Raw genomic sequence first — 12381 nt, forward strand, 5'->3', positions numbered from 1 at the left:
GTACTGCACTGCAGACTCGTTATGCCTCCGCGTCCTTCAGGGGGCGCTGTTGTATTGTCCAGTGACAGTCGTCCACTCAGCAGTGTGATTCAGAAATTAATTTCATTCACTTTTTGTAGCCTACAAGCCATAAAATGATCTAAATTTATTACACGTTATTTTATTTGAAAAAGCTGAAACAAATGCTACTTATCCACAACAATTAACCCTTTGTATCTGTGCTGCTTTCAGATGCCTTTCACAAGTATTTAAATGTTTGTAAACATGGGGAAAAGGCAAATGAAAACTTGGCAAAAAATGTTCCACTAATTGCAAGGAATTGGTAGATTTAGGCATTTATTTATTTATTTATTTATTTTCAAGATTGGGAAAAATGTTTAGGGACAAAAAAGAAACAAGTTAAGGAAAAGTGATTTCATTGTTGTTTTTTAACTTTCTTTTTTTCCTTTTTTTTAAAATTTCTATTGTTGTTGTTATTATTAATATAATAGTATATAATTCTTCATATAAAGAAAAAAACCCAAACATGTCAATATAAACAAAAAAACAACATATATTTATCAGCACAAAAACATGTTTTTGAAAGAAATCAAGCCAATTTGCTCAGGTTTCAGGTTCAACCTGCTAAAACTACCCAAATTATAACAAACATTATCTGCACTTGTATACATTTTTTCTTAGTGTTTTAATAAATGCTATGAAACTGGATAAAAGGAAACAATTAGTTTTAAGTAAATTTACAAGAAAGTAAATTTACAAAAGAAAATTATATTTTTTTGACTTTAAAAACTATTATTTTAACCCTGTGATAAACACACGTGATCAAACTACAGTTAAGATCTGTAGAAACATCAATCACCTGTATTGATTTTTGAGCGGTTTGTTTACTTGCTCCTCTTAACCACGTGCTTGCAATGCGGTGACGCATGCGCGCTGTGGGGTTCTTTTGGCACACGTCTGTGTCGGGGCCGCGCACAGCCCAAAACAACCTATAGACACGCGAGCGCGCCCGTCCAGAGTCTGGCCTCGGGATGATTGGCTGTGCAGCTCAAGCCCCGCCTTTCCTTGCAGCTGATTGGTCGGCCGGAGATTCTTCTTTTCGCTGATTGGACGCTATTTGTAGAGCCGGCTGTGTAGCTAGGCTGCTGCTGCCTTCAGGTACCTCTCTGAAGATCAAATTTAAGAGTTTTTAAAGATGAGGACGTGTTTTCAGTTGTTTTGTTTGGGAGCAGCAGCTAAAAGGCGACCCCTTTTTCATTTTTTGGAGGCTGTTGAAGCTATGTGTAAAGTCAAAGCTGAGTAGTGAGAGCAAAAAGAAAAAACGGATGATTTTTTGGTTTATAACCCATTTTAGCAGTTGGTGACAGGGCAAGCTTGATTTCTGCCTTTACACCAGGGAATGAAAATAAAAATCAGCATAACGCATAACATAAGCCTTTCGAATAATCCTCCCCTCTACTTAAAAATAATTTTATGATTATTTTCTTGTCACCTTTTTCTCATGTTTTGCAACTCTTTTCTAGTTGATCATTGCCTTTTTTCTGATGTTTAACGTTTCAAAGGGTTAATAAAACATCCCAAATGTCAGCGTTTATTGATATATTCCGAATTGTTTGGCTTTTTGTTGTTACTGATTATCGCCATTAATGTATTCATGTGATGTATGGGTTAAATATGTGGCTTTAAACCAAATTTCCTTGCTGGAGAAGTTGTTCAGACATGATCCACGTTGTTTTTCGTGCGCGCTCAGTTCTCAACTCTCGTATTTCCTGCAGCACCTGAAGGCAACACCGGCAGATCTAATAACAAAACGTTTTTTCTGCACTTTTTTATTCATGTTTACGACCCAAACCAGCTCACACAACTCATCCAGATAAAAATAAAACCACTTTAAAGTGTTAAACTGCGCATCCGGTGTGGTGGATGTAGTTGTGCATTATTCAGAGCGCGCTGCGCATCACGGAGCTAATTAGGATTTCAGTATAAATAAGGCCGCAGACGGGACAGCTCGGCCTGTCCTGCTGCTGGTGTCGGAGAGCTAAAGGTACATAGAGGTTAAAACCCTCCAAAGAGCCGCGAGCCGCTCCACCATGCACGCACTCTGACCCGCATCACGGATGGGACTCCACTCAGACCGGACCTACGGAGATATCCCGCACGTTTCACGGTTTCACGCGCAAAGTGTTTGGCTCAGTGAAGATCCGCCGAGGAGACTGATGTTTTTGGAGACTTTTTTTCTTTAATGGCCCGAGCTAGACAGGCTGCTGCTACCTTTATGGGACGGTGAAGGCGTCTCTGTTTTTCTTTTTATGTTTTATTCCAACATCCAGACTCCTGCAGCTCCAGCGGAGGAAGAGATTTCTTCACCGGGTTGTTTTGGTTTCCGAGGGGGGGAAGGCGAAGTGTTTTTGGGGTGAGTGCAGCGCCAGTGACCTGCTGGAGGACACGCGTGTGTTTGTCACAATAATCGCTGAAATTCTTGCCGTATATGACACTTCTAATGTGCGTATACGTGCCGTGAGTTCACAGCTGTTATGGTATTTGTTTGTTTCCTGTTGCACCAAGAGATTTATAGTTTTTATGGTTTTATATCTTAGCACTGGGCTCCCTGTGTTTTGAGGTGCAAGCAGAGCCACTAAACTATGTTATGCATGAAAAACGCTTTAATAATCCAGTGAAAATCTTATATTATTTGCATAACACTATAATATTCCTGCAGAAAGTTAACCCCTTGAAACCTGGATCAACATCAGTTTTTGTGCTGCCTTCAAACTCCTTTTAAAAGCTTTTTGACCCTTTGAACACTGTGGTTTGATTTCTTTTAAAAACACGGGGGGGGGGGGGGGGACTCGCAAAAAAAAGTAAAAGGTGACAAGAAAAATGTCCAGAAAATAATAATAATAATAATAATGATGACAATTATTTTTTTTTAATAATTTATTTTATGCTTATTTTCAGGTAATTTTCTTGTAACTTTTTTTTTTTTTTTTTTTAACTAATCTTTAGCTAAGTTTTGGTCCATATCTTGATAAACTGATGGTGCCTTCTCCCCATGTTTTTGAAAATAAAAGAAAATTTCTCATGTTTCAAAGGGTTAAAGTGCGATTTTAATGTAGTGGTTTATTATATTAATTTTAATTCGCTGCTCCTCTAGGATGGCAGTTTGGTTTTATAGGCTTATGATTACTCGTTAACATGAATTATAAGGTTACAACGTCTCCTCTCACATTTTGCAATTTGATCCTCGAGTAACATTCAAGAGCAGGAGACGTGCAGCTCCTCAGCTGACACTTTCTCCGCCGCTGCTCGCCTTCATCATCATCATCATCATCATCATCATCATCATCATCATCTGTGCGCCTCTTTTTGGCCGCAGATCTCGGTCAGTTTTTTGGGGGGGCTTATGGTGCCACGTGAACAGGCGACGAAAACACCGTGAAAGGATGGATTTCATAACGCTCGCGCGCGCACAGCCTGCACCTCTTGAGCGCGTCTCTGCAGCGTGTTTACGTGCGCTCATATATACGGTGAAGCAACACATCTGAGGGCATTGCAACATGACGTGGGCTCGCACCGCGTTGTGAATATTTATTTTTCAATGAAATGAAGTTAGAAAAAAAAAAACAGTCCATGAGTTGTTGTTGTCTTAATGCTCACGCGCGTACTCGACGTCAGGACAGCAAGGGTAGGACGAGGGCAGGCTTTTTGTTTGGGAGGTAGGAACCAGATTGCTGTTTATTTTCAGGCTTTTTAAACAATAATATAATTATTTAATGTCATCATTCATGGCATTATGTTTCAGATGTGGATCTGTTCAGTGTCAGGGTGATGCAGCACTGACACATAAACAGTGCAGCAGGAGGAGGAGGAGGAGGAGGAGGTGAAGGAGGAGGAGGTGGTGGTGGTGTGGGCGATCAGGCTGCTGTTTTGTGTTTTTAATCTTAAAAATAAGAATTTCAGCTCATGTCTCAAAGCCTAAAGCAACATTCGAGAAATCTATTGATCTGTTCCTAAAATTAACTAACAGGAGAAGGCCTGTTTGGCTCAGAGAGCTGTGTTGTTGGTTGTTTTATTTTTTATTTATTTTATTTTTTTATGAATAACCATCCTAGAATAACCCAGTGTTTATATGGTGCTCAGTTATGACTTGTCTTGACCTTTTCATGTTTCTAATATCAGATTGCCTGTTTTGTTGTGTATGACATCCTTATAAAACATACCAGGGTCCCTTTTCTTAAATGATTTTAACCCAAAATGACACCTAATTAGTCCACACATTGATCAATATGGAAATATTTATCATGCAAATTGTAATTTGAGTTAAAAAAAAATGTGCCAAAAACCTGCAGAAACAAAATGTGACTTCGCCTTTGATCAGTACAAAGAGCTGCAGGTGGAAAACTGAGCATGACAAACAAAAGTAATTAGTTTTTCATGTCAGAGGAAGAAGAGGATTCAGATTCATATTCTCATCTTGTATTTATTTACACATCCGGGTATCGGCGCGCTCCCTCCTCATCTCAGCGGCGCGTTCACGCCGCATGGGAAATAAGCATTTCAGCAATAACAAAACAAGAGCTCCGATCTGACTGAAACCAAAATATGTCACACAGAAACATTAAATTTGATGTTTTGCAGGAACGATGATATGTTTTGAGCTCCCCAAATATCTTGACCTCCTCTTAAAAGTGAGTTTCAGCAGCTAAAGTCAACAACCTGAAAGCTGAAGAGAAATGTGGAGGAGAAGCTAAAAATGCCCTTTATTTATAGAAAGCATACAAAAATTACTCTGTTGCTGTGTTACACGAAGCAAAAATACAAATATAAACCTACTCAACAAGCAAATAGATCCTGTAGTAAAAGAAAATGTGGATATTTACACTAAAAATAACTTTAAATTTACATAAGGTTGAATTTATTGATTCTATGTGTGGAAACTAAAGTCTACAACAGCAAAAGGAAGTTGACAAACAGACCCTCAGTGTAGATAAGAAACCTTAAAAACAAGAATACAGTGTATTTGCATCATGAGCATATACAAGAGAAATTCTCAAAAACAAATGGCACTGTATAGTTATGATATATATTATACATAAATAGTAACTTAAAAGTGTATTAACTTTAAAATAATTTCAAATAAAGTTTAAGGTTTAATGTACATTTATCATTTTACAACACAGGGTGGACAATGAAATAAACACATAAAATAATAAATGAACGCCAAATAAAACTTATAAATGCACGCCAAATAAAGAGAGTAAATAATAATAATGATATTTATACAGCACTTTTCAAAAACAAGTTTACAGAATTTTGAGAATAAAGAAGTAATGTTACAAGGATAAAGATGTAATATTACCGGGATAAAGTCATTAATTAATGAGAAAAAAGTCTCAAAATTACAAGATTGGATCAGGTCTTAATCTTTAACGTTATTTCTCATAAAATTACGAGTTTAATCTCATAATATTTGGGCTTGTTTTTTTCCTCTTAAATGTACAGTTTTAATATCGTAAATTACGACTTTTTTATCTAGTAAATTTACATTTTTTCCCCCTCATAATATTATGACTTTATCCTCGATTTCATGACTGAATTCTTTTAATACTATGACTTAATTCTACAGAAAAATAACATTTTATTTTTAGCATAGCCCTAAAGTAAGTTACAAAGTTCAATAAAAAGGCCTGAATAAGCTCAGTTCAGCTAAAAATGGAGAAAAAAGGGAAAAGAGACAATAAAACAATTAAACATTTTTATTTCCCCCTACTCTCAACCTGGTTTCCATCTTTCCCACGGGAGCCTGAAGGCAGCGCAGACACCCATTGGTCAGTCTCGGCTGCCAATCACAGCCTCATCTCCCTCCCACGTGGTGACGTTTCCGCACCAAAGTAACCAGGCCAGTCCATTACGCACACAAAAGACACAACAAAAGCCCGTGTTGGGAAAAATGAGATCCGTCAGCACCCAAAGGACACAACAATAAGTTCCCATCTGGCAGCATCACACATGGACCAGAGGCTGGGACGACGACAATCTTTAATTTAACTTAAAAAACCCCAAACAAACCTGGAAAAACATCTTTCTTTCTCCAGCAAGCAGTTTTCCACCAAGCTGCGTTTTGCTCAGATCCGATCCAGGTGGTGAGTACAGCAAGCAGGGCAATGTTTACCTCAGAAAACCTGGTTCTGGTGTCGTGCTGGATCCACAGACTGCATCGGGCTCGGAAAAACAAACCATTAAAAACAACAAAAAAATACAGCCAGCGACACTGTTGCGCTCGAGCTGGCGTCGTTGCTCTTTGTTGGGGATAAACACATTTCAGGAGAGGAGGAGGGGGCTGCAAAAGCATGTCATGACAAGATGAACTTATTTTGGGTATAAAAATGATGTTTGGGACCGCGTGGTGTGTGAAATGTGTTGTTTCGTGGCTTAGATTCAGCGGTGAGTGGAGCGAGTCTTTTGTCTGGACACTTCTTCCTGTTCGTGGTTACCAGAGACGCACACTGTGCTGCCTCTTTGTTTTCACTTTGCTCACTTTGAATTATCAGCTGTTCCTGCTGGGTTACCTGTAGACTCAGCTCGCAGCTCCATTTTTCCCCTCTAAATTTGTGTTTTCCCTCCAAAATAGTCGTTTGAATAAAAAAAATCGACCTGTTACCATGCAACGAGGAAGAATGAAACAAAGGAAGCATGTTGTCTAGTGCCAGGAGGTTATTTTGCAGGATTTAAGATATCTTTAAGAGTGTTTTTAAGCGTTTATAGTGGACGAAATACACAGAAAATGCTATAAAAGGTCATAAATAGTGAACACGATTAAGACCATGTGCTGTCAAGTGCTCTGAAGTGAGCAACTTGGCTTCACAGGGGACCAAAACAAACAAAGAAACAGCTCTGCAGATGTTTACTTATTCTCAACTCCATTTTTTCTTACACTTTCATTAGTTTATCCTCCTAAATGGTTGTTTAAATAAAAATGTTTGACCTGTTACCGTGCGAGGAGGAAGCCTGAAACAAAGGAAGCACATAGTCTAGCGTCAGGAGGTTATTTTGCAGGATTCAAGGCATGTTTTTAAGTATTTTTTAGCTTTTACAGTGGAAGAAATATACTGAAAAGGCTAAAGAAGACCACAAAAAGTGAACACAGATAAGACCATGTGCTGTCAAAAGCTCTAAAGTGAGCACTTGGCTTCACATAAGACCAAAACAAAGAAACAGCTCCACAGATGTTCACTAATCCATAACTCACTTTACTCACAGCTTCATTTTTCTTCAGTTTCCTTCAGTTTATCCTCAAAAACAGTGTAATTTATATTAAAAACTTGACCTGTTACCCAGTGACGAGGAAGCCTGAAACAAAGGAAGTGCAAAGTCTAGTGCCAGGAGGTTATTTTGCAGGATTCAAAACAACATTTTCAGTAGTGAGCTTTTAGAATGAACAAAATATACAGAAATTACTCAAATAAGATCACAACAAGTGAACACAAATAAGATCATGTGCTGTCAGGCGCTCTGGAGGTAGCAGTTTGCTTCACATTGGACCAAAACAAAGAAACAGCTCCACAGATGTTTACTAGTCCTTAACTCACAGCTCCTTTTCTTACATTTTCCTTTGTTTTTCTTCCAAAATAGTCATTTTAACCAAAAATTTGACTTGTCACAATGTTACAAGGAAGCCTGAAACAAAGGAAGCACAAAGTCTAGTAGCAGGGGGTTATTTTGCAGAATTTGAGGCATATTGTAAAGTGTTTGTTAGCTTTTATGTGGGAGAAATACACAAAAAAATGCTTAATATGACCTTAAAAAGTGAATAGGAATAAGAGCATGTGCTGTCAAAAGTGAGCAATTTTCTTCACAGGAGACCAAAACAAAGAAACAGCTCCACAGATGTTTATTTTCCCCTACCTCTCAGCTTCTTCATTTCTTCCATTTTCTTTTGTTTTTCCTCCTAAATAGTCGATTAAATAAAAAACAGATTGACATGTTACAGTGCGTTGAGGAAACCTGAAACAAAGCAAGCACAAATTCGAGTGCCGGGAGGTTATTTTTCAGGATTCAAGACATGTTTTTAAATGTTTTTTTAGCTTTGACAGTTGAAGAAATATACAGAAATGACTCAAATAAGATCACAAAAGTGAACATTAATAAGATTATGTGCTGTCAGATGCTTTGAAGTGAGCAACTTTGCTTTACAGGGAACCAAAACAAAGAGGGAAACACCACTTAACTCACAGCTAATTTTTCTTACATTTTCTTTTGTTTATCCTCCAAAATAATCCTTGAAATAAACAATAAGACCTGTTACCATTTGATGATGAAGCCTGAAGGAAAGCAAGCACAAATTGTAGTGCCAGGAGGTTATTTTGCAGAATTCGAGGTGAATTTTTATGAGTTTTTCAGCTTTTTTAAAGAATTATACAGAAAATGCTCAAATAAGAACATGTGCTGTCAAATGCTCTGAAGTGAGGATCTTTGCTTCACAGGGGACCAAAACAAAGAAAGAAACAGCTCTGCAGATGTTAACCTTATTTGGCATTTATGAAAAAAGTAGTGTGTGTACACTAGTGTGTGTGAAGCCTAAATGCAAATAACCGCATGCCTTTGTCTCTGTGTGTGTGTGTGTGTGTGTGTGTGTGTGTGATGCACTGCACAAAGCTGATATAATCAATCATGATGGTGATGATGCTAAAGTGTGACACATTCAAAGCTCTTGTTTGTGTGTGTGTGTGTGTGTGTGTGTGTGTGTGTGTGTGTGTGTGTTTACCTTGCCTGTGCACGTGCAGCCGGGGTTAAACTGGGCTAATTCAGAAAGGGGATTTTGTCCTTTTCATGCGGGGATTATGCCTCAGTCACCTGTGCAGATTATACAGTATATGTATGTAAATATGGCTCCAGTGGGGGTCACGGGGTTACAGGCTGTTCTCACCTTTGTGCACCTTCCCAGTCGTGTGAATGTGTGTGTTTGCAGAGCTGCCATGCTTCGTGTCAGGTCACGGTTGCTTCCTGTTGAGTTGCGGAAGCTCCTTTGTTTCCTCGTCTGGCTGACGGCTTCTGTCTCGGCGCTGCTGCTCTTCCTGTTGCGGCACATTGAGCTCAACTGGAAACTTCTGGAGCTCGTTGTCATTGTGTTTTCACTCGCAGGGATGTGGCAGAGTCATTGTTGTTGGTGTTTTTTTTAACAAGGTGAAACCTTTGTTACGCTTTTGGTGGTCAGAGTGACTGTTGAGCCTGTGGGCTGCAAGAGACAATGTTTTTTTTAAACAAAAAGTTTTTTTTTCTTAAAATCAACACTCTGATATCTTCTGCAATATCAGTCCTTTGTTATAATTACAAATACTCTTTCAAAAAGTTGCAAACAGTACCACATTTTGAGGTACTTTACTCAAGTATTCCCATTTTATGCTACTTTATACAGCGACTCCACTATATTTTATTTGTTTATGCAGCACTTCACAGTTCAGACACGAGCATAAACTCTTCAGGACTGCAGTGACACTAAGTCAGACAATAGCAATACAAATGAAAATGAAATACCCAAAAGTCATATTAAAATAAGACAACAACATTAAAACCATATATCATGTTGTGCCTGCGTTGATAAAAAGTTGTTGTTTTTTTTAAAAGATAAGTTTTGAGAAGTGATTTGGCACCAATTCTGCAATTTTCAAATCCTCAAGCAGGACGTTCCAGATCGGAGGGTCTCATGACTTCAAAAAAGTTGGGTCACCTTTAGTTTTGAGTTGAACCTGAATGCTGTCAGCGACCTGCAAGACGTAGCTCTTAAAGCTCTTATATAAACATGTACTGATAAAGGAAATAATGAAAAAAAGAAGATAGAAAGGAAAACTACAAGAGACACAAAACAACCAAAAAGATGCTAAATATACGCCTCAGAGAGACACAGACGAGCCAAAAAACTGAGAGGGCAAAAAATAAAAACTAAAAAAAGACAGAATGACCATTAACAGATGGAACAAGACACAAAAGGGAGGACAAAGAGATGCAAAGGAGGACACAATAGATGCAAAATCTACTACAAAGAGACTCAAAAATGATCAAAAAAACATGCAAATTAACTAAAAAGAGCCAGACAACAGCTACAAAGAGACAAAAAAAAAACCTAAAAAAAAGACAGAGACTCAGAGAGAAAAAAAAACTCATAATAAAATGACCAAAAAGGCCACTGAATATACCTGAAAGAGAGAGAGAAAATGACCTCAAAGAGATGCAAAACAAACCACATGGAAGTACAAATACTGACTACAAAGACACTCAAGACGACTTCAGAGATACAAAACAACCACAAAAAATAAAACCTCAAAGAAGCATAACAAACTACAATGTAGTATTGCTACTTTTACTTAAGTAAAATATCTGACAACATGTCTGTTTCCACAGAAAGTAATAAAATAGTAATAAATTTAAAAAAAAAAGCATAAAATCAAGTATTTAACCATACAGATATATTTTTTCTTCTTTTTTGATTCTTTTCATCTCGCTGTCACCTCATCTATAGTTGGAAGTAAGTACACCGAGTTTCACAGAAAAAAAAGTGTTTCCAAATATATTTCTGTGGTAAATATGAGAAGTGAAAGCCTCTGTGGGATTGAGCAGATAAATGTCACCACACAGTTTTATTTTAATCAACAACAAAACGCGTTTATAATCCTGTTCTTTTGCTGTTTGGCTGACGGCCGATCCATGACGGCAATACGGCCATTCAGAGTACTCACAACCTTCACTCAAGTTAAAAGTACTCATACTGCAATGTATGCTTGACTAAATTAAAACAATTTTTGTGCTTCATAAACTTAGTTTTTATTAGTTGCAAACTTAATTATTTACAACCACTAACTGCAAAAGGTTTAACTGTTGTGTTGCGGGGGGCTAACTGATAATGCTAACGTTAGCATGCTAATTCACGAAGAGATAATACCTGAAACTTGATAAAACTTGATAAAACTTCATAAAGGCTGTTTTAATAATGAAGTAAATGTTGTAGATATTTTATCACATTTCACGGCGATTAATAACAAGCCTCTAATTACTAAACATTATGTCTAGTTACATTTTGTTGAATGAGTAAATGGCTAACGTCAGTTGGTTTAGCGTGAATTGGATATTCAAACGCGGCCTTTTCTCGCTAACTTTGAAACATATTTATCTGTTTGTGTAGACATAAATCAAACAAATAATAGGTACTTTTACAAAAGATTTATCTTTAGCGCCTTTAAAAACTAGTTTTTGGAGGTTATGCTTGGTGTGATGCTACATTTGATAAGGTCTAGGTGTTTCTGATTTATGTGTCACTGGAAGCTAAGACATTTTTTAGCCTATGTTTTACTGATTTTTAGTAAAAAGTAGTTTAAAAATTAGTTAACTTAGGCCAAGAACTTTCAAACTTTGTAACGGTCAAAATTATACTGAATTCAGAAGCTAACTAAAGTAAAAGTACACTTTAAAAAAAAAAACGTATAATAATATGTATGAAAAGTTAGTCATTATGCAGCCTGAAAGGCCCCCGGTCAGTGTCATATTATTATATATTATATTGTTCATCACTGCTGCATAAGTAGCATTTTAATGTTGCAGATGATTAAGAATGAGGATGTCAGTTTTGGTTGATTGTTTTTTTTTTTTTTTCGATAGGGTGTCACTCATTAACAGGTAAACTGAGAAAAAATAGATTGTGAAATACAAAATTGACCTTTGTGAGCTTTAGTGCTGCATTTCAAAGATCTTTCTATTTAGAGGTGTTTTTTTTTAAATGTTTTGTGAAGTAAAAAATGCACTGATTTTTATTTTATTTTATGTTGGCTATTCAATAACTAGTCAATAATGCTAAAGGGGGTTTACAGCTAAAAATTGAGCTGTTTACCGACCACGGCCCATCATAAGCTGCAATCGCCGAATTTGATGTGGTTCACTATCATGGCTCTCATCCATCTGGTTTCCATCCAAATAACGCAGCTCTTTTTGTAGCAAAGAATGCTCTAATATTAAAACTAGACAGACACAGTTTGCAAATTGGCCACCAGCTGAGGAGTAAAGTTTAACATTTCACAGCCAAAGAGGAAAATATTTTTCTACGGGGTCAGTGGAAACTTCATGAGGTCATAATATGTCTGCTTGTGTGTTTAATGCATGTTCAGTTACCCCCTAATGGCCAAAAAAAATCCATTCCTGTAATGATATCAATAAAGCAGTTTAATTTCACGCTTAAGTTTTAAAACATTTTACTTTTTACATCACATTAAATCAACTTCATTTCCACGGTTCCTTCTGAGCAAGAGTGCAACACAAAGTGCTTCACATTGAAAATAAATTTAAAAAAAAAAGATCAATAAACAAGAAAACAACACAGCGGTAGCAAACACAAAA

The 12381-nt window shown here is 37.1% G+C and overlaps 1 protein-coding gene across 2 annotated transcripts in view; it reads left to right on the top strand.

Moving 5' to 3' along the window:
• Nucleotides 1-2013: 2013 nt before the first annotated feature.
• Nucleotides 2014-12381, top strand: part of LOC121945042 (protein yippee-like 1) — a 41891-nt gene continuing 31523 nt past the window's right edge. Inside the window, exon 1 of one of the 2 annotated variants that reach the window (XM_042489043.1) lies at nucleotides 2014-2413. The gene's annotated coding sequence lies outside the window, so the exon portion shown is untranslated. Of the gene's footprint in view, nucleotides 2414-5875; nucleotides 6144-12381 lie in introns of those variants that run through there. The other variant, XM_042489042.1, reaches the window with a different exon arrangement.

The sequence above is a fragment of the Plectropomus leopardus genome, chromosome 6 (assembly GCF_008729295.1).
Source record: "Plectropomus leopardus isolate mb chromosome 6, YSFRI_Pleo_2.0, whole genome shotgun sequence".
Taxonomy (NCBI): domain Eukaryota; kingdom Metazoa; phylum Chordata; class Actinopteri; order Perciformes; family Serranidae; genus Plectropomus; species Plectropomus leopardus.